Source organism: Strix uralensis, chromosome 4 (assembly GCF_047716275.1).
Source record: "Strix uralensis isolate ZFMK-TIS-50842 chromosome 4, bStrUra1, whole genome shotgun sequence".
In the NCBI taxonomy this organism is placed as follows: Eukaryota; Metazoa; Chordata; class Aves; order Strigiformes; family Strigidae; genus Strix; species Strix uralensis.
In genome coordinates, this window is record NC_133975.1 from 111,085,938 (window position 1) to 111,110,030 (window position 24,093).

Below are 24,093 nucleotides of genomic sequence, written 5' to 3' on the forward strand. Positions count from 1 at the left end.
TACCTGAAAGGAGGTTGCAGAGAGCTGGGGATGAGTCTCTTTAACCAAGTAATGAGCAATAGGACAAGAGGCAATGGCCTCAAGTTGTGTCAGGGAAGGTTTAGACTGAATATTAGGAAGCATTTCTTTACAGAACAGGTTGTTAGGCGTTGGAATGGGCTGCCCAGGGCAGTGGTGCAGTCCCCATCCCTGGAGGTGTTTAAGAGTCGCATTGACATAGCGCTTAAGGGTATGGTGTAGTTGGGAACTGTCAGTGTTAGGTTAATGTTGGGACTAGATGATCTTCATGGTCCTTTCCAACCTAGACGATTCTATGATTCTGTGAAATGTTACTAGATGTGATATCACATCCTGAAATTTTCCTCATAGTCATTTTTTATTGTGGAGATGATGCAGTTTCTCAGCTAAAATGAATCAGTTTTGGCAACCACAAACAGCAAAAGTACTTCAATATCATTCATTTCAGCTTTCTTTTTTCTGTTTGAAAAATAGAGTTAAATCCCAGAGGAGCAAAATGTTCAGTAAGCACAAAATCACCTGAAAAGACATCACTAAACATTTTAGTGTTTCACATGAAATATTCTATTCAGTTTTTCATTTTTCTGCCTAAAATACCTTTTGTTTCAGACATCAAGATCAATTTCATATAGTGAACATTTGAAAATTGAAATTGTATGGCAGAAAAGCTTGAGACCAAAAAAGGTATGTTAGATACCAAATCTTGGTCTGAACATTCTTGCAGCTATGACCTTGCAACTCTTTGAACTCAGTGTTGAAAATTCATTGTTGAAAATGAAGTAATGCTAAGCTATAAATGAAACAGAGCTTATTTCCATAAATTATTTTAATCTTCTTCTACAGAAGTAACCTCTGATTCTTTCACTAAAATTTGGAAGACAGACATAGGAATTTGGGAAAAACTCACCTGTTGGTGAGTACTGATTTTCCATTTTCATCTGCTTTTAGTATGCCTTGGCTGGATTCTACCTTAACGAAAGCTACCTCATAAAAAAGTGCAGGGACAGTCCCTTATTTGTTAGAGTTATTCAGAAATATTTCTTCTCATTATGGAATATGTTGTCAAATAAATAGATAAATGTGATTGGACATGTTTCCCATTGATGACCTAGATTTTCAGCATAAGTGCAAATAAAGAAAAGCTTTAATCTGTATTAGAATTGCAGTCTGAGTCCTTATAGTCTCAATTATTTTCTTCATTCAGTGGGGAGATTACATTGCTCATGGTACCACAGAATGCATGATGGAAGCTTGGCCATCTAGTTTAAATTTTTTTATTTGACTTTTAATACTCCAGAAAGATTTGCTAAGTATGATGAGGCAATAGAATATATTTGTAGAGATTTGTTGAGATCTGTGATGGAATTCCTAAATGTTCTGTGGTATAATTCAGGATGGAGATGGACAGAAAAATGTTACTGGAAGTCTGCCAGGACTGGATAACAAGTGTGACCATGATCTTTAAAACTCTTCTCCAGATGAATGACAGAGTGCCTTTGCAAAAGATTTGAACTGCTGCTCTCTGACAGGAGAGGTAACAGCTAAGATCTTCTGGGGCACTGGCAGAATTATTTCCTCTGTTTGCTACACTGCACTCAATTCTAGACAGCAGCATAGTAGTTCACTTTCCCAAGTGTGAAACTCCCCTGTTTCAAAAGTTCTTCCTCTGAAAGTGATTGTCACACACCAGAGCCATGTGATAATTATAATGAAGAGTCTAAGCAGCTTAATTCTGTGGTGTCATAATTGTAAGTGTAATCAGAAACAGCAAGATACAGAAGATGCAACTCTCACTCCCTCCACCCCTGCCTATGACATTTTTTTTGATCCAAGTGCGTAGTCCAAAGTCACTGTAAGTTTCCTACTTCGTAAATCACCTTACATTTTAACATAAATGACAGTAAGTAAACCAGTTCTGAGATGTTCAAATAGTTTGAACATACTGCTCAGTTGTATTTTCAATTGTGGTTTTATTCTTATTTTTACATAATTTTCTGCATAACTCACAATTAACCTTCAATACCTTCCCAAATCTTTTACCTTTAGTGGAATACCTCATCTGAACTATTAACAAAGAAAAGTTTTTGTCTTCTCATTTGCTGACTTACTCATAATGCACCTAATATGTAGACTTCTGGCAGTTACTGATGAATAAGCATTAATAATGCAAAGCTCTAGAATGGGAAATGTCTCCAAAGACACACTCATCTGCAACCACGGATCTCACAGCTTTGATACCTGAATTTTGCATTGGTTTGTCACAAACCTGAGTATTACAAGACTCAGGGAGACATTTTTCTGTTAGCTAACATTTAGCTGTTAAATGTGATTGTTAAGTGATACTTTTAGCATAACAATATGGAAGACTATTTGTAAAAGGTTTATAGTAAAATATTATTTATATGCACTCCAAATTTTTGGAACATTTTTAGTGCTTTTATTTTTAGCATCTACCCAGACCGTGCAGAGATTAATGACTCAAACTTCATTATGATCTTACAGTGATAATTATTTTTCACTTATATGACAGGTGAAAAGACTGAAACAAAAATTTTTGGAGCTCAGTTGACAAAGTTATGGCTCTATTGGCAATAGGGCACAATATCAGTGAAACTATTGCAATTGTACCTCAGTTTTCCCCAGAAAGCTCTAGATAGATCCTATGTGCAAATTAACATGTGCACTGCATGGACAGAAACAGACAATACACCTAAGGGTTACCAGTCATTAAGTCTGTAATTTAGATCCTCAAAACTCTTGCTTAAAATCTCATCATGCTTACCTTTCCACTGATAAAACTTGCTTGGCACCCAAATGTCACTTCTGACCAAGCTTAGAGCTGGCCAAGCCTCTGCAAAGCCTGCAGCCAGGCAGCCACCCCCAGGGCAGCATTCCTCTCTAATAGCTTTAAAAGGCCCTGAGGCTCAGTGATGGTATTTATACCTGATGATACTTAATTATGAGTATAACTCTTCTGTATTACATTAACATTTATACCGTAGCGCCCCTTAAACTCATTTTTCCACATGCAGTGTGCTCTTGATTTTTCTTGTTTGATTGTATATTTTTATTTCTTGCTAAATGCAATAATAATTGAAACAGAGAAGTAACAGAAAAAGAGCACTTTCTGACTCGATATAATTTGCTCTCATATTTTCAAGCCCTGTACTGGCAAAAACTATTTTAGAATTTTTTTTGTAGCTCAGAGAGCCCTTACAACTGTTGAAGTTGTTATAGATACCAGTGATGAAATAATTTGCTGTGTTTCATCTGGGGGGTCTACACTACCAGTAGTGATTTTAGACTCATCACCAGTGTGATAGATACTCGGATGTCATCAGGCCAGGCCTGCAATACAGAAAATTAGAGAGGTCAGCTTTTTATTTCTGAAATGTGTGAATCTGATCCAATAGAACTAGGAGGAACTGAATATTGAACTACAAATTAACACATTTAAGACTATGCACACACTGAATGCATCTGCATTTTTAGTAAGTTTCTTTATACTTTTGAAGTTGTAAATCTTTGTAATCATGTAAGATATTTATATTTCTTATATTAGAACAGCATCTGAATTCCTCAGTGTATTGATATGTTAATGTGTTAATCTCCCTCACACTCCTGGGAAGGAAGGTAATAGCTCCTTGCTGTTCTGGGAGAATAAAAGCAAGACTGAAATATAAATATTTTCCTTAAGGTTAAACAGAAAATATGTTGCAGGATGCTTACTTCCTCTCCCATGATCCATATTAATAGCCTGATTGTTAGTCCATCCTTCTTTAATTCCCCTTTTCATGTTAAAAAAAAAAAAATTATTCTGAATCACAATGAAGCAAGGTTTTGTTTCTTTGTGTATTTAGAGGGTGAGGAACACCTGGACTCTTATGGGAAGGTCCACTTAAAGATGTTTTGTGTTATTACAAAGATAGATAAAATACCCTTCTGATTTTTTTTACCTTAAAAAAATCACCAACATGTTCATTAATTAATTGAATTTAGAAGCACTTGATCTGTGGGAGGAGGACTGTCTCTGAGAAAATTCCCTTGAAAATAATGTTTGAAATAATCCATGCAGCTTCATCACAGTAAGTGTAAATGAAACAAAGGTACTTTGCAGGCATAAATTTGGTAAAGAACACTTATAATCAAGAAGGCCTTAAATAGAACTTGAAATGTTAAAAAAAACCAAACCAAAGCACTCTTCAAAAGCCACATTTATCAAGAACTAAAAAAACCCCCAAAATCTTTCTGAGTTGAGTGTTCCCATCATAATGGCCCTTTAATAGCAATCTTTTGTTGGATGCTGGGCAGATTACTAACTTCCTTTTGGGAACTGATTGAAATAACACTGAGGCTAATCAGTAATCAGACTTCTCATCCTCTATTCAGGACTTTCTTTTGGCTGTGTCAAGAGGGCTGTAGCACAGTGACCCTGAAACAGTCCTCTACAGATTGCATGCCTTTATAAACTGGCTATACTCTGAATTGAGTAGATTGAATTGTTGGAAGTAGCTCACATCGTCTAGTCAGCTTCAGAAAGTCAATATTCTTGGTGTGCCTGGAAAATCTTGAATTGCCTGTTGCCCATCAGCTTTCAGGAGTAACCCTTTCAATGCAGCTCTGCAACACCCTTTCTAAATAAAGCAGTGTGTTTCATGTCCTACTTTATTTAGAAGTAGTCAAGATACTGAGCGTATGGGCTCATATCCTTGAAAAATGTCAACACTCATCTGAGATAGGAACCTAAATGCTTCTGAGGATCTGGGTTGTATGTTTGGTTTTAAAGTTGAACTGACCTAGTGGACTCTCTAGAGTCTTCTAAATGAAATTTAGGCACAAGAAATAATTTTGTATGGTCCTAGTAGTAAAGGTCCTCTAAGTAAGCTGGTTTGGTACTGGGCACTGAATGGATATCTAGATATACTATACATTTTCATATTTAAGAAGTGAAAATTGATAAATGGAAGAATGCAAAATATTAATGACGTTGTCATTTTCCAAATCCTAGTAGATCAAAAAATATTAGTCATGCAAGAATTTCAATGTTGCTTTTGACTAAAGTAATTCTACTGACATATAGAACAGTCAGAAATACAACCCTTATCCAAATACAATATTTGGTAAGTCATTTTTCAATGCATTTAGATTTTCCAGGAGTTTTATATAGTTTTGTAGTGTTTTCTTTAGAATAACAGAAATGCTGCAGAAGAGCATCTAGCATTTGAAATGTGAGGCAAAATCAGAAAGCTAAATTGTGCCTTCACTTGTGCACACACTCTGAAATAACAAGGAGATACAAGTTACACAGGGGACAAACACAAATGAAATTTCAAAGATAATGACTGGGCTACATTTAAGCACAGTAATGGATGCTAGAAGAGTGGCCAGGCTTGGATGGAAAAGAGGTTTTGAGACCCCAGAGATGATTGCATTAAAAGAAATACAGTAACATAGGCTCTGCTTCTAAGTCCTGACATTGATTTTCTCCTCTTTGACTAGTTTTCAATGTATATATGGGAGAACTTAAACAGAATCAGGTTCTTATAATGATATATCATGCTGGATGGACAAGAGTTAGTTTAGGATTGGAGGCTGAACAGCTCTGTTGCATTTTGTTCAAGCTAATGTGTTCTACTGAAAAAAAAGTAAGAAGCACTAGGGAATATATGGAGCCTCGGTTTCAGTTATTCCCTAGTGTGGCAGCTGGACACAGTGATGAAACAGAATGTGCTGGGCTTTCTAAGGACTAAAGTGGGATTTTCTTCTGAAGAGAGCTCTGGAGGGATTATATCCTGAGGCACATCTGTGAAATGTACAATTGCCTCTGTGCTCTCATGGGCAAAGGTATCTGCAATGCATTATTCAGGACTGTAGTTGGGCGAAACTCTTCAGGTAAAAGGTTTTCTCAGTGAAAAATGCATCTGCCTGAAACAATTCACAAATTCATTTTGAATTTTTCATAGTGTTTAAGCTAGAAAAATTGGTGGAAAACCAGAAAAATGTTAGAAGTATCCACTTGCCATTTCAAAATTATATTTAAATTCAAAATGCACCTCAGTTTAGTAAGAACAAAGTCTTTGTTTGTAAAAGGCATACAAAAAAAGCTCAAAATAAACCATTATTTATTGACTCGAAAAAACCAGTTCATTTGAACATTTTATTTCAAGAGCTTTTCCTTCCTGTATGAAAAAAGAGAAGAAAAATTATTTGACAGCAACCTGAAATGATTTCCATTTTGTTTTTTGCAATCTGAAATATGATTGCTCACTCATCTATATTTAGGCCTGTGTTTAAAGACACAGACTAGGTCTAATATAAACTTTTTCATTCTTACATCATAAGGTCATTGTAACACAGTTTTTTAAGGTGAAAAATATTTAACTTATAAGGACAGTATAAAACTCTTGATTAAAAAGTCTATTTATTTCGGAACTCTTCCATTACTTTCAGAACTTACATCTGATGCTCTTTGAATAACTCAGGGCTGCCAACTGCAAAGTTGTTAGCTATTTACAATAAAATCAGTCCCATTAATTCGCTAATGAATTGATATTGACTTTACATTTTGTGAGCTGGCAATGTTGCAGAAATCATTGTTACCTCATTTCCAAAATGAACATCAATGAATTTCCCTTACTGCATAAAATGTAAAAATCAATTAAAAAAATCCAGTTGGTTTAATACCACCTGGTTTCAATTTATGCTGATGGCACCAGATCAAAAACTCCACTCACCAGTTAGGGCTGGAAGTGGATGATTCTCTCTACTTATTAATATCTTGTGAATAGAATAACGGTAAATAAAAATCTAGAAACAAAGTAGAAAAATGATAAATTTTTTAAAAGCATAAAAACTGAGTTAAGCTGTACAAGAGAAACAGTTCTTACAGGTATTTTGCCCTCTCTCACAAGAATACCTTTTCTGAACTAAATGCAGAAGTTGCGTTAACAGAGATTAAGGAACCTGGTTGGAAAAAACAAGTTTTCTCCACCAAATCAGTCACCAAATAAAAAATTAAAGGTCTTTTCTGGGTTAACATGTTCAGAGGAAGGTTCCTCAATATTTCTGTGCAACTATTTCTTGTTATCTGAGAGGAAAAATGTACTAGTGAAAGCGTTTATGATAACCATATCACATCAGAGCGCTGACTAATTTCAGCAGTTTGTGAAAACTTCTAAAATTTTGAATGTTTCTTTCAACCAGCCCTTAACAGTGACTCTTCTGAATCTTGACCACTACCACAAGTTGGTTAGGATGTAGCTGCTGGAGGATGACTGGCAATTTGTTGTCTGGGAGAATTCTGAAGAGGTTTAATCATTCTGCTTTGGAAAGAAAACTAAAAGAATTGCTGCAAAGCAGAATGTTTGCTTTTTGACTAGACCTGTGGACCATGAACCTGGAAAAATTGAAGTGGAGCCAGGAACTTTTGTAGTGTAAGCTCCTGAGAAACCATGAGTCTTGTGGTTTCTAGGCTTTTGAGTCTGGGCTCATACCTTCTCACTTTAGACCCTTAGCTGAAAAAAATTAATTAGGATGTTGGTTGGTTATTAGCTCCCTGTACGGTTAACAGAATGAAGCACCGTAGCAGGTGAATCTCCTTGCCCAAGATGTTACTCAGAAAGATGCTGATCTTTCTCCATCGATTAGAGAGAAAGCCTACAACACCTGTACTGTAATGTAGTTTTCTTTTCTCTGCCACACAAGTTAACAGAAAACTAAGTACAAGCTGTCTTTTTAAAGAAGAATTTCCTCAAAGTCAGTGTGATCTTGTGAAATATTTAGATTCAGCGAATGCCCTAAATAAGTACCCAAGTAAATTATGTTTTCTGCCCCTTTACACCTGACCAGGAACAAAAATATTGGTTCTTTGTATATCCAAGCAGAGGAAACCTTTGAAATCATCCTCCTCTGTCCATCTGCCAGATTCTTCCATGACTTTTGAGTCTATTGGACAATTTCAGCTATAAGGTAGTCAAGATAGTCAACCAAAACTCATGTTTGGAAGGCAGCAGTCAAATGTCAGCTGTATTATTAGACAGACATGAATCTACACAGGAGCAAGCCACAGAATACTATGAACTTTTTTCCCATGTAGCTAATCAGTGCATTTCTAAACACTTACTGATGAGAGTGCAGAGTTAACCTACAGATCCAGCATAATGAATAGGAAGAGTCTAAATAACTGCCATCATTCCAGGACTTGTTTCAGAAGACATTTTCGTTCTCATGACAGATAAACTCAGGATGCACTCACAGACTCTTCTCTCTACAGATTATCTTCTTTAGTTTTGTTATTGTCTTCTGAATTTACAGAAGACCCTGTAATCAAAAGTATCAATTGTTCCTAAAGTACAGGGAAATATATAGCTAAACCAAACATGAAATCCAGTGACAATATCATGAAGTTCTGTTTTTTTAAAAAGGTCAAACATCTATACAGGTCTATAGACACTGTTTTTTTCTTTTTATGCATGAAATTACAGTTTTGTGTTGCATACAATTTTCAATGGCAAATGACTTCTGAAGCACTCTAAAAATATATCAGATTACATTGAATCATTTCTGTATTCTAGTTCCAATATGTACCGTCGAGCAAGTGTTAGATTTGTTCAAGTAACACAGTCACAGCACATGAGCATGCCTACCTGAAAAATCTGGGGCTGAAAATGTCCCTTCCCCATGAAGATTATTGTCTAATTGACATCTGCACTGATCACAGGTGTCTTGAAGTGTGACCATGGAGTGAAAACATCAAATGCATATGAATATGTCGTTGTTATGAACTAGGTATAAATTGCAGTATCCATACTAATTTTTTTGGTAAATATGTACTAATGATATTTAGTGACACTACCCAATTATTATTATTCTAGGCATTTTTAGGTGTTTCTTATGAGAAAATATTTTGCATATTTAAGTTTTATGGATTTTACTGGTTTTGAGTTTGACTTAGAGAATGCAACTGGTACAATAGTTCATAAAAATAAACTAAATATAGTACATTTAATCCTTGATTACTTAGGTTGTGTTTTAAGGGACAGTTCTGTGCTCAATTATATTGGCTTTAATTTGGACTAAATCCACTCATGTCAGTAGTCAAATAGCAAGTAATTTATTGTTCAGATTTATAGATTTCCAGATGGAAGTAGAATTTAGTTCACTTTCTAAAACACTAATAATAATTTCTATAATTTCTCTGATATCCAAATGATACTGAAAAAACAGGGAAATCTGGGAAAGGACATAAAGAATTATTATGAGCCTGAAGGAACCATTAAAGAAAGATTAATAGAATGTCCCAATCCAATATCGGGGGAGGTTTCGATATGATCCCAAGAGCGAGATTAAGACACAAACGAGGTCAAATGCCGTATACCCAAAACAGGTTTTTATTATTAAAGAAGTGAAGAGGGGTAGCGATAGGCCAGAATGGAAGGAAAAGACAGAAATAAAGCAAGGATGTGGGACAGGGCTGCAAGAATAGTCATCACCATGGATCCAGCGGCGTCACGCTGGTCCTCAGTCTTCAGTTCTTTGGTGGTGGATGCACACGGATCTGGCTTCGATGGTGGATGCACACTGAGCAAAGTTTTCTGCTGCCTTTTTAAGTTCATCATATCCGCTGATTAGCATATCTGCTCACCTTTAGTTTTTTTTTCCCTGGTCCCACAGGTTTTGTTGCATCTGGCTTCAGGACAGGAACCTTTGCCTCTTGTCAGTTCACTAGCAATGCAGGCATGGGGTCTGGCCTACACAATAGAGCCACAAACGGCTACAGGATGGGGCCAGCTCAGCACACCTCTGCCCCTTTGAGGCTTGTCTAAAGAGTCCGGACACTGCAACCGCAAAGTAGTGGGGGGTGCATCCTTCAATACACTCCCGCTTCTCTGGGAGACATCCCCCAGACCAATCCACAGGCTGCAGCAGCTTCTCTTGGAGGTTTGCACAGACACAAACAAGCTTTGAGACAGTCATAGGACATTTCAGTATCTCATACAGAAAACAACATGTTTGGTGTTATTAAAAACCAGCGCTGAAAAGGATGATGCTTATATGCTAAACTTTTTGGTCTCTAAATGTTTAGTAAAGGAAGAGTGTAGTAAATGTTCCAAGTAAAAATTGAGTTGTCACTTTTATTTGAATAAACGTAACAGTTGGAAATACAAGAAATATCAGGTGAAAATTCTTAAACTTGGAATTTGTCTATGTGTTTATTGCTTTCTAAAGGGAAGTGGTGAAATAGCCATTGAGTCACTAGGGACTAAAACCTGACTAAGAAGTGGAAAATAAGAACATAGTCAGCATACTAACTGCCAGTGTGTTACCATTGTTGAATTTTGTTTATCTGAGTTTTGAAATACTTGCAAAACTGAAGCAACTTTGGGAAGCTTTCAGTAGAATGTTGCCATTTTCGTTGCTTTTAAAAGTACTATTGAGATGAATACTTATTATATATGATGGTCTGTTTGGTTTAAATGTGTGCTGCTTTGTCTTACTAGTCTCATAAATTGTGTATTATTGCTTTTGGTTGCTGTTCTGGTTTAACCAGGATAGGGTTAAGTTTCCCCAGCAGTGGGGGGGAGCTCTAGCCGGGTTATTCAGATACCATGCGGATGTCACATCCTGGCAGGTCACATTTTTCCTGGCGCGGAGCGCGGTGCACTCGTGGTTTTGTACATCGTGCTTCAAACTGCTGTATTTGGTAGCTATTTTGCTCTGTTCATTGCTATCACTATTACTGTTATTGTTATTGTTGTTGTTGGTTGTGTTGCTATTGCATTGTTGTATTAAACCTTTCCTTATTTCAGTCTTGGGGCTTTGTATTTCACTCCCTTTGTGGGGGAGGGGCAGCGGCCGCGTGGTCTCAGACCCCGGCAGAGGCTAAACCACCACAGTTGCCAAATATGTACAAGGTAGTCTCTGTGCTAAAAGCAGTGGAAACCACTGAAATTCTTACTGGAAAAGATGTGGGCTTTATTGCAGACTTTGAATGAGTCACCTGCATCCCTAAGTAAATCAGTTTAATCTCCTATTCCTGAGTGTTCCTCAGCATTAACAGCTGGGCAAGTAGGACAATGACTCCAAAAGGTCAGCTCCTGGAACCTCTAGAAAGAAGCCCCATGCACTTTCATGGGTGGGAGAGTGCTGTCTTCCCAGAAGCAGACCAGCCAAACATAGTGAAAACATGTTCTGATTGTGTTAGGCAAAATATCAGAATAAAAAAAGCTTTCTTTTTGGAAACACATAGACCATTACTTTGCATGTTTTGATGATACCATTTTAACAGTTTTAGCCATCTTGTCACTAAATCAAGTCCAAGTGGAGGGGGGTGAAGAGTGACATTCCTCAGGGATTGGTGTTGGGACCGGCACTGTTTAACATCTTTGTTGGTGACATGGACTGTGGGATTAAGTGCACCCTCACCAAGTCTGCTGGTGACACCAAGCTGTGTGGTGCAGTCAACACACTGGAGGGAAGGGATGTGCCATCCAGAGGGACCCTGACAGGCTTGAGAGGCGGGCCTGTGCAAACCCCATGAAATTCAACAAGGTCAAGACTGAAAGCAGCCCTGTGGAGAAGGATTTGAGGGTATTAGTGGATGGAAAACTATGAGCCAGAAATATGTGCTCAGTCCAGAAAGTCAGTGGTATCTTGGGCTGCATTAAGAGAGTTGTGACCAGCAGGCTGAGGGAGGTGATTTTCTCCCTCTACTCCGCTCTTGTGAGACCCCACTTGGAGTACTGTGTTCAGCTCTGGAGCCCCCAGCATAAGAAGGACATGGACCTGTTCGAGTGGGTCTAGAGGAGGGCCATGAAGAATATCAGGGGGCTGGAGAGAGTTCAGCCTGGAGAAGAGAAGGCTCTGGGGAGACCTTATAGCTGCCTTCCAGTACTTAAGGGGGCCTACAGGAAAGATGGGGAGGGACTCTTTATCAGGGAGTGTAGTGCTAGGACAAGGGGTAACAGTTTTAAACTGAAAGAGGGCAGATTTAGATAAGATATAAAGAAGAAAGTCTTGACTGTGAGGGTGGTGAGGCACTGGAACAGGTTGCCCAGAGAAGTTGTGGATGTCCCCTCCCTGGAAGTGTTCAAGGCCAGGTTGGACGGGGTTTTGAGCAACCTGGTCTAGTGGAAGGTGTCCTTGCCCATGGTGGGGGGGGTTGGAACTACATGACCTTTAAAGGTTCCTTCCAATCCAAACCATTCTATGATTCTATGATAAAATCTCAAACAGTACTGGCTACTTATAGCTCTGGAAATCCTGCCCATAATATTGAACACCTCCGTAGAAAACAATCTCCAAATAGGGCACATGAGAATAAATCAGAAAAAAATACATGGGACTAATGGAAATTTTTTACCCATTTTAGCCTTTCTCTGATCCTTGTCTCTGGTTCCATCTCCCACTCTTCCCACCCAAGTGTCTTTACCTTTCTCACTGTAATTCCAGATGTTATATAATACGTTCATCAAAGCAAATGTGAAGGAACCATCATTACTCTTCATTTAATGACATCTTGTAAAACCTTGCCAGTCTTTTATCTTAGTGTCTGGGAGAAAAAAGAAAGGGAGGGGGAAAAAAAGAAAAGCAGATCCACTTATCTTCATAGCCATTTTTATACATCCTTATGACTAAGAAACTCTGCTGAAAATGATGAAGTGTTATAAACTTACCTGGCAAACTATTTTAATGTTTTCTGCTTGCAACTGACTTTTTAAGTGACTCTGTTAAGTTGCTATGCATAACTCTTATAATTCTTGCTTTTTTATGTGTGGCAGTTAGTTAAAGGGTTACAGAGCTTCTGGGTTCAAATTCCCTGCTTTGTACTTTGTTGCAACATCAGTTTACAAATTTACCAGTGCAAGATAGAATTATGGTGAAACAGACCTGTTTCATTTGTAAACCACCAGCTTGAATGTTATCAGTATTTTAGAGATGTGAAGGTGAGGCACAGAGATATTAACATTAAATTGACCAGTAGTTATCATGTCTAGTTTGTTTGATGTGGTGACCAAGTACTTATATTTATGAAGTAGTGATAGTTAACGTGAAAAGGGAAGAGGAAAGGGAATTTTATTCTAACTAATTTCATCCTGACCATGATATAAGGATCTGAAGGGAAATATAACTAGTGCTACCAGTCACACCTATTGCATCCAGGAATACCCATGGCTGAACTGTATTTTAATGTGGGCTTAATTTTTAAAACACTGACATTTACGAAGTATGTAAATTGCTATCTAATTAACTTGCTACAGCTATCCTGTTAAATGGCAATTAAATATATTAACATCTCTCACAATTTTAATGTATCAATAAGAAAATAAATGTATCTATTGTCATTGTAATTCTGATTTAATTACATGGCTAGATGATTTTTTTTTTGCATAATTAGCCTTTGTCTATGTTTTCTTAAACAATCAAACTGGTATTGTATGGATTCTCTACAGGGTCTGATTTTTCTCTGTATAGTTTTTTACCTTTATCAAGACATCTTCTATTAAGACACTAACACAAAAGTAAAAGGGGACGTGGGGCTTTTGCTACCTGAGTTCGAATGTTCTGGTATAGAAATAGCAATTCCCCAAGGATTGGACGTAATTCTGTAATATTGATTATTTCATGTGAACAGACTGAAAAATTGTTGAAGAAATATGTATAATGGACAGCCTCAAATGACTAGTGGAGATTCTTTTATGATAAAACATTAGTTCAATTACTGTGCTGGAGTACAATAGTTCAGATCTTATTCTTTTCATACTCCTCACTTTCATACTAAATTTCAGAACTAAAACCACTGAAATTAGGAGTATCACTTATACAGAGAGTGAAATAAAACCAGTTTCTGATAATGTTAACAGGACATTTTTTACAAAGTTCATGTGTGGATGAATCATTCTCAGACTGGATCTTCATCCTGCTTCAGGGCGCTTAATAGATATATATCCTCTATGGAAAAGAGCAGTACACATAAAGAAGCTACACATGTTGAGTTATTAAGAAAGAATATCAGAGCAAGAGCTGAAGAAAGCATATGTAAACAACATGTCAACTGTCTGGACTGGTTTCTTAATAAGATCAATGCTACAAGCATCATTCAGCAAAGAACATACAAATGTAAACTTTATGTAGCATAGTTCTTGGCCTTGTATAGAAATATTCACAAGGTTTGACTTAAGCAGATGGAAATGTTTTGACTGAAGTGAAATATAGTACAAATGGGGTCTGGGGGAGCAAAGTAATCTTTAAATTCTGCAGATAATGTATGCCTGAAAAAAAGCGGAAAAGAAATTGAAATCTTGAGGAGTGGAAAACACCTGTCCTATCATAGATCTCTTAAAGATCCACATTTAAGAGTAAGCTGGTCGCTCTATAAAGGCTCCCTTTATAGACACTGAAGAAAGAAACAGGGAACTCTAGGGAATAATCCATTACCTTCTAAATTAGGTATCTAAAGTGTCTGTTTCTCTAGACTAATTTAGACTTAGACGGATCCTGTCCTTTGACATTTAAAAAAAATTCCTTTTGCTTTTTGGCAGACAGTACTTGTTTTATTCACAAATCCTCCTGGTCCCAGGATAAGCATGTTTATAAGTTTAGAATTCAACACATATCTTTTAATGTCTAAAGTGGAAGGAATTTAATCCTTCCTGAATAATTTCATTTGGGAAACACAGGGTAAAAAAAAAAAAATGTTGATTTTTTTCTTCAAAATTAGCTTTTTGTTTGTTTGCTTAAAAAGCAATCTTTTTCTTAAATTAAACTAATTAACTCTGAAAATGAAACAGAATGATTTGTAATAACCTCAGATTAATCCATCTCCATTTTATTGAAGCGTCTTCCCTCAATTTTTCCACCCACAACATTTTTCAGTTCACTCTGATTTTTATTTTTTTTTTTTTTCATATTGCTAGACTAGGTTTACTGGCAGGGATTGAGTAGCAGTAGTATTGAGACTGCATGGATCATTTCACGTGTAAAGGAATTGCAGCCAGACATCTCTGGGGTAGGACACCACCAGCCACAGAGCTGGGATGCAGTTCTCACCGGGTTGAGGCTGTCAGAGCCACCTTCTGAGCTGTGAAGAACCTGAGGAGGAACTCTGCCTACCAGACATGGTGCTTCCCAGCGATGCTCCCTGCAAGCAGACTTTCACTCTGTGCCAGGCCTGCACTCATACAATCACCAAGGTTATGGGAAGAAGCCATTCTACAATAACTAATTATGCTACTTTCTGAGGCTCTGAAATTCAGCTTTTCCTTGCAAACAAGATAAGGAAACTAACTCTACATTTGTGCCTTCAGTTCCCTGGAGTTTAGAGGATATTAATGGCTATTGAATTCAGAATAAATAAACTGGATGGACAAATCATTATGTGAGGTCCATTTTCTGAATATCAATTCGGTTTCTAAGTACTTCAATAACTTACCCTTAATTTTGAACTTGGAGCTTCTCTGAAAATAGTCGAAATTTGGGACATCACTGCCTTTTCTCTTCATATAGTAATGGGATGTGAATGTGGTAGCTGAGCTTATTGAATTTGATATTATAAGTTGATTCATCTTTTTTAAAGCATTTTTACATATTGAATTTTGGCCTTTGAGGAATAGCAAACAATCAAAAATGCATTGGGAAAAAATGGAAAAAAAATTAACTGAGAAAGACACATGAATAACTCCCTTTGCACAACACCTTAAAAAAAGAAAATTGTGTGTATAAGATAATAAATAGATTTTGGCTGCAGCAACCCATTTGCCAGAGCTGTGAACTGATGAGAATGAGTCCTTCAGAAGTTTGTGAGAATGCCAGTTTTTGCCTGCCTGGGAAGTGCATGTGTCTCCCCAGAATGTTAGTCCTTTGCATTCTATACGGATGCGCATTCTGTGGGGTTTCTCTGCACACCTCTTGACTGTGCCATTTTACTGTGTGCTCATGCATATGGGTAAAATGATTTTGCATTCTTTGGATGAACAACATTTGAATGGATAAATGTTAGATATACTCATGCAAAATAGGAATCATGTAGACTACAGGCACTGCTGCATCACACAACAGAGTCTCCTGCCACATTAGGCAGTGATCATGGTCTAGGGCTACAACTCTAGTCCCAGTGATAATCTGCATTAGTTGTATATATGATTGGGCTGTTTTACTGTGCACGTATTACCTTTTTATTTTCATTATCTCTATGGTGTGTCTGGGACATGTGTGTGGGACATATATCTAGGGATGGAGATAACTGGCTGTCCATTTGTCATATCTGTTGGTACTTGTTTTTTACCTGCATATCTATATATGAATCTTTCAAAGAGCTTCTGAACTCATGTTGAAAATGAAGCCACAGGGGCAATGGAAATGTAAAGTGGTTCCATTTCTCAGAGCAACAGAGACAGCAGTTGAATGGATACCGGGCACATGTATAGCGTTGTGAAACAGTCTACTTATTGTTACTTTTGGAGGCTGACTGAGGTGAATTATGGTGTGAACATCACAAGGCACAGTCCTTGAAGAAGTTAATGATTTTGATTGTCTCATAGGAGACAAATTTCAAAGAGACTAAAAAAAGAAGTGAACAGGATGAAAAACTAATTTTCATAGATTATCTCCAAAGTATGAAACACAAACATTCATACAAATACTCAAAGTATCTTCCAAGATCTTGAATGCACATGTACATGTATGTAGACATAAATAGGCATCCAGAAAAAGTTACTAAAGTATACCTATACTCCTAACAGAGAAATTTTGTCTGCGTCCCTGAAGTTCAAGCACTTTAGAGATTTGGGTCTCACCAGAGCAGAATTTCCAAAAGCAGAGTGAATTTAGGGGCAGAGTAAGAACAAATTTGTCTGCAATTAGGCTCTATTCATCCCAAAACCATACGTGCAGACTGTCTTACCAGTAGAGAAGGGAAACATTTCATTTACCTCCTGCATTATAACTGACAGCTCTTTTCCCTCCTGGTGTTGCAATCTGTCCTCCTGTCTCCTTCTGAGTGGAGTCATTCTCATTAAATGAAGCACCTTCTTGCTTGATCCTGGGCTGAATCAAAAGCATTTGACAATGTAACTTCCCCAGATTTTTTTTTTGTTCTATGACCAGTTGATATTCATTAAATGAATGAACAAGGAACATTTGTAAAATAAACAAGTTATAAAAATAATATAAATTAAGGAAATAAAAACCTAAATAATGAGAAATCATGAAGGAAAAATCAACAGATTTGTGAAGAACTAGGGTCAAAGTGATATGTGAATCCTCAATAGATCAATTTTATTTATATAATTTAATGTGATACTTTACAATTACCAGAGGCATATTGCTTATCTGTATATTAAATATCTAATCATATGTTATCAAGAATGAAGAGCAAATTCTGGATCAACTTGTCCCAGAGAAGAGAACAGATTATTTACAAAGAAGTAATGACTACTGATTGAGAGCCTCAGACTGAATGACTATAACGCATTTCATGCCTTTGGCACCAGAAAAGCTGGTAAAGGTCCTTTGAGAAATCGAGTGAAAAATACCTTGAGGAGCATCATATGTACACCACAAAAACTCAGATTTCTGATGGGCAATTCTCCCTCTAGAAGGGAGTGTCTGGTCCCCAGTGTGAGCTCAGTGTTTAACTATGGAGCTGTGTTTTTCCTGTTTCTTCCTTGTTTTGACCACATGCATATGATATTTTTCATCTGTGACACATTCATTAAACTGTCCTTGCTATATCCTTGTGCTAATATCCAATCTAATTCCATAGTACTGCAGCATCTTCAGTGGATTAGTCACACACTTACTTTTTAGGAAACACTATTTTAATATAATAGTGAGTTGCACACAAACAAGAAATTTCTCAATATTCTGGATAGATAAAGAATGTCACATAAATAAGCAAAAGAAAACTGACAGTGACACAACAGGCAGAGTGATTTAGATACCAGAACACTGACTGCCTGGGTTTGATTTCCATCTACCTCCACTCAGATCAATGCAGTTTCAGTGTTGTAATTTTTTTTTTGGCAGAAACTGAGTTCAATCTCCTGTTTTCAGTTTTGGGTTTGGTTGTTGGGGTTTTTGTTTGACAAAGGGGATTCTTGAAAAAAGTTCCCAAAATAAGACTAGTAGCAAGAAAAGAGAGGAAAAAACCCAAAGGCACAGTAAACTATTGATGAGACAGTAGAATCAGAGTACAGTTCTCCCAAGACTTGCAAACTTGTATGTCCACATGATATAACAAAACCTCAGTAGACAGTATTTACAAACTATGAAACTCTTTATGGAAGTCACTTCTTCAGGAGGTGTAATATTTTGCTCAAGATCATTATAATTTCTTTCAGATAACAGTGCTTTTGTATCTTGTTTGTGGGTCAAAGAGTATTCTGTAGAAACCCAAGTACCCTGGGTTTCACGGTGTTTGGATTAGAACCCAAATGGCCTCAAGTCCTATAGTGGACTTCTTAGTAAGCAAAGAAGAGCCAGTGATCGGACTGAAGCCTTGATATGCAGCTGTGCATACTGCCTAAACACTGCCTACACAGATTCCCTGGGATGTTTTTGGCTTGTGTCAACTGTTATCCTCACAGACCGTGACCAGGTTCATTTAATGTGCAATTTGAATATGGCCACCCAGTCCTGGGAGTGGAAAATGTAGACATATGGTTGTAAGCCTAGCCATGACAGGTGGTCTAAGGATTTGGGAACAGTCCTTGGGCTGTTTTATTTCACTGGGTAAATGAAGCCACTGAAAGCTTCCAGAGCCTTTGGAAATAAAAGTCAAGTACAAAACTTGACTTTGAGTATTCTCATAGGACATGACACTCTAATACCCTTTTGTCTGCACTTTTAACTTCTAGTTTATATGAAGATATTCAGAGGACAACATGAATAAATATTTTCATGTATTATCCTACATGTCAGGATGCAATGTTGAATCATGAGGGTCTCATGGCTGTGAGAAGATGGTAAGTAAAAGAATAATAACATGATGATGGTGGAGCAGCAGGTCTAAATCACACTTGAGCATATTAGATAAAACTTGAGAAGTTCTGTAGGCAAGCCTGGAAGTAAGCAAACTCTCAGACCTGAATTACAGAATCATCTAGGTTGTTCAGTCCAACTTTGACCATGTTGACATGTTGAACTCTTTTTCTATGGATCATGTTTCCAGTTTTGCCTATCTAAACTGACCATTATTCCTGTCAAATCAAAATCTAATGCCAATTCTTCTGTGCAAAACAATGGTATTTGCTTTTAGAAAGGAACATTTATGTATCCATCAACTAGCATATGTAAATATGTATAAATAAAACTCTTATTGGTTCCATTTAGATGTGGATGTGTGCATATGAGGGTATCTCTATCACATAACTGGTCATCTGTGAACCACACTGTAGAATTCTGTGAGATAAGAGAGACTTGAATGTAAAATCTGTCTTGTAACTAATAACTCTAGATTATTCCATTCCCCTTGTTTCACACCAAGAAAACAAATATTTCTGAGTCCTTGTGATACTAGGAGTACTCTTCTTTTGGTAAAAGAAGACAAGACTTCTAAGGACCTGGGTCTGCTTATCTCCTGTTGTTTCACTTTGCCTCTTCTGGCTTCTGTCTGGAGACATTTGGTGGCTCAGTGAGTCCTACAAGCACAGCTGAATAGACTGTTGAGATATTAAAAAACCTGTCAGATTTGAAAAGATTTCCAAAGCCACAGAAAAGAACAGAACTCAAAAGAACAGAAAAGACACAGAAAGGAACAGATAAAAAACCTGTTCATTCTGTGTGCAACTCTGAATAATGCTGAAATAGATCAGTTACATCATGCAAAAATAAAAGAAGACAAGAAAATACAGTAATGGATTTCAGGCCACCAGAGAAGACTCATTCATGGCAAACTTCCTCAGATGAGCACTAGATTCCTATTAGGGTCTGGGCAATAAGAGGATGCTGGGCTGCCCAGGGTGGGCTGGGAAAGATGAAGTTGTCCTTTGATCTTCAGTATTGTGATTGAGTAACAGAAAAAAGGAGGATTAACTCAGAATGTCAACAGTAGTATCAGTAGGACTGAAGTACAGGAGGAACTCTTTCTCCTATTTCAGATGAATGAGATTTGCTTTACTTCAGCTGCCTTGTGTGGACATGTAGATTCTTGAAGTGTACTTTTCAGAGCTGTGTTAAATGTGATTTCAATAATGGACAATGCTGAGGGACAATATGGATATTTGTGAACAATGCTGGATATCGAAAAAGTAATTTGATATTTTTGTGAAGATTGAAAATGGCTTGAATTCCACATTATTATTTTTTCCTGGCCTCTTAAATATAACTGTGTTGGGTTAACCCCAGCAAGCAGCTACGCACCACACAACTGCTCGTTTACTTCCTGCCAAGTGGGATGGGAGGGTGAAGAGGAAGAGCAAAAGTGAGAAAACTCATGGATCTAGATAAAGACAGTTTAATAAGTGAAGGAAAGAGGAGGGGAAAAAAAGTGATGTAAAGAAAATCACTCACCACCTCTCACAAGCAGACTGATGCCCAGTGAGTCTCTAAGCAATGGAGACCTGCCAAACAATTCCTCTTTCCCCCCACCCTGCTTTTTATTGCTGAGCATTACAATACATAGCATGGAATATTCCTTTGGTCAGTTTGGGTCAGCTGTCCAAGCTGTGTTATCTCCCAGGTTTTTCCCACCCCTTGCTTGCTTGCTGCACGGGTAGCAGGGTGGGAAAAAGAGAAATCCTGAGATCAAGCACTGCTCTGCAGTAGTCAAAACACTGGTGTGTGTTATTAACACTGTTTCAATTGCAAACACAAAATACAACACCATACAGGCTGCTGTAAGTAAAATTAACTCCATCCCAGACAGACCCAGCAATATTACCCAAGCTCCTCTGGTTATCCCCAGTTACAGAAAATTCTAAATCACTGAGACTCTTTTGTGGAGTCCTGAACACTGAACATGTTGAAGAGTGTCCATACAATACTAACTAATTCAACCCGTACCAATATCCTCAAATTTTCTAGGAAGAGTCTTTTTAATAGCTGTTAATAAATTCTGTGCTGGGGTCTGGACAGGCTTTCCTAGTAACTTTATAGCCACACCTGCAATTTAGACGGATGAGGACAATCAACATAAACAACAGCAGAAGCAGAAAGTAATCAGTGTAATAGCACTGAATACCTGAAAGCAAGGTCTTTTGGCTTCAAAATATTGAGCAGATTGCATTGTGTACCTGAGGTACAATTGATATTTTCATGCTAAAACAATGTAAGTACATTATCTCCTCAGGAACATATGATTTTTAATGGCCATAGTCATGTGACTGCAGGAAAGGGATTTTTAATGCCAGAAGGACACATATAATTCATAATAAAAAGAAAGAAAATGTTTTTAAAAAAAAGAACAGAAAACTCATTCTGTGAATAGAAGAATAAAATATTTAATAGTAGGATAGGGAGAGAAGACGAGGGTGGAATCAAGGTTAGAATAAACTCTGAGTGTTGCAGAGCTGTAGAAGGCATGATTGGAGAGGTCTGAAAAACAATGTTTTGCCTTTATGTGAAGTTCTGAGCTGCTGCCAACCACTATGAGGTCTGGTGGCTCTAGTGTAACATTGCCAGCCTTTAAATGTTCCAAGTTTTTGAGTCTATCCATTACAAACCAAAGACACCGCCTCTTCCTCCAGACCTTGGTTTCCTCAGAGCATATTGGTTGCATATGTATTTGGGTTCTTTCTAAGTGCATTTTTGTTTTTTATTTTCAAGGTGTGCTTTTTTTCTGAAGAAGGGAGGCCTGGATATATTTTTTGGGGGTAGATAGGGGGATGAAGACAGAAATCTATTTCACTAAAATTCAAGTAGTGAGAGCTTTCAGAACACTGAATAACATGAGATTTATATTTAAATCATGGTAATTTGTGACATTATAAATGGTTTTATGTGGGGGAAAATGAAAGCAATTATTAGAATATTGTTTGACATTTGAATCAGTAGGACTCACTTCCCATTCTTGGAGTCTATAAAAAGGATTTGAGCCGTCTTAGGCAAGTTTTATAAAACTGGATTCACCAAAAAGATTTAGACCATAGTTTAGAATAACAAAGTATTCATCAACACTGCTGTCTGCTCATTCTTTGCTTCCTACTTGTATCAAAACAACTGTTTGAAATGCAATGTAATGAAAAAGAATGGGGAATTCATCTGACTTACAGAAAAATATATTTTTTTTTTTTTTTTCAGGAGAGAGACAGATAAGCTCCTCTCTCTGATTCACAGTGGAGTCTCTTAAAAAACTATGTCGACTCAGCTGACAAGAAGGTGAACATTAACATGGGAGCAGGAAGACCTTAAGCTTGTACTATGAGAACATCACTTTACTTAACTAATTTAAGTTTTTAGAACCCTTTTCAACTTGTTCTTTATTTCACTTTATTAATGAACTATAAAGTCTTGACAAGAACTTGACAGTTTATCATATAAGCACTCAAAAATTCATAAATTGTGCATTCCTAACCTAGGAGACATTTTCTAAACATATGCAGAGCAAAACCAAAGTAATAACAAAAGCATCTCTGAACCTGCATTTAGACTGAGGTTCAACCACCTTCCTTTGTAAAAGATTTCTGGATACTTAATCCTATTGTTCTACAAAAGTTCAGGGTAATTCTAAAATGGGTTTAATCAGTTTCCCCTGATGAATCTGCTGCTACTTGTAAGGATTAATTACAGATGTATTTTCCTGGGTAACAGAGAAAGGTGGAATGATTCAATAATCTGGTGGGTTGTAGCAAGAAGAGGTAATGGTTGTGGTCTAATGTATCCATCACAGAATGAAGAAGGATTTTATAAAAAGAAATAGTTTCAATCATCTCTTTTTGTTTACTTGCTGCTCCTAAGGTGGGAGGAGCAGGATATTCTGTATGTGACAAAGTATTTTCTTGATTTAAGTTCCTAATGCCAGGAAAACTTAATAACAGAAAATCTAAGGCCCAGGCTGTCATCTCCTTTAAACTCAAAGCAGACTCTGCAGAGTGATTTGAGATTACCTAGGAAATACAAAAGATTAAAAAATACCTCACTAGTAGCATTCAAAATATATTTCAGGATGAAAAGACTCCCAAGGGAAGTCTGTCCAAAACACTCAAACACTCCTGGTGAGACTGACTCAATTATCAGCTGTAATAACATCAGGTGATAGACTTTGGTAAGCAAAGTGTTGCACAGTGAGAAAATTCTATTAGCAAACACCAATTTACACCTCTGAATTACTGTGAATATTTGTTAACATCTCCTGGATGCTTTGTAGGCATTAACTGATTAATGAAATCCTAAAGAGAAGCAAACACACAGTATGTGGTGAACAGGTATTACCTCTCCCTTTTTGCAGATGATGGGGAAACTGAGGAGAGACTTACTGATGACTTGCTTGAGACCAGGCTGCTCAGCAGGTGGAAATGTTCCTACAGGAGACTGCATACTGTGGCAGCTGACATCTGGAACCCCTGCAATAGTTGGTGAGGTGCTTGTCCTACCCCAAGATGCTGGTCATTTTCCCTTAGCTCTGCTTGCATAATTCATGCATGTATGAAGCTTCTTTAAAGTAGTCAAAAACATCTTGACTATGTTAAACATTTTAGGAAAAAGGGGGTTTTCTAACTCTTTTCTAACTCTAAAACTTTTCTAACTGTAATTCAGTTTGGTAGCAGCTGTCCACAAATACTTTAAGTTGCCTTGGGCCTGTGTTACCAAAAGAAGCTATCCCACATTCTCTTTCCCTATTAGCTTCTCACTTCTCTCCAAAGACGTAGAGTTTTTTTCAGCAGCAGAGTATGTTGAAAGAGTCATTACTGTCATTTTGCTCAGATAAATGTGATTTTGCTCAGATAAAAGAGAAAGTGAGAATGATTCCCATAGTACAGCAGGTAGAAGACACTGCATTTGAAAATCTACAGAGAAATAGTACATTGTGATACAGAGAATCAAACCGAGAAACATCTACGTTTCTCTATGTGCATCAACACACAGCTAAGGTTTTCCATTTGCTCTTTTCTTTCTCCTTTCCTCCTTTAAAACACTGGA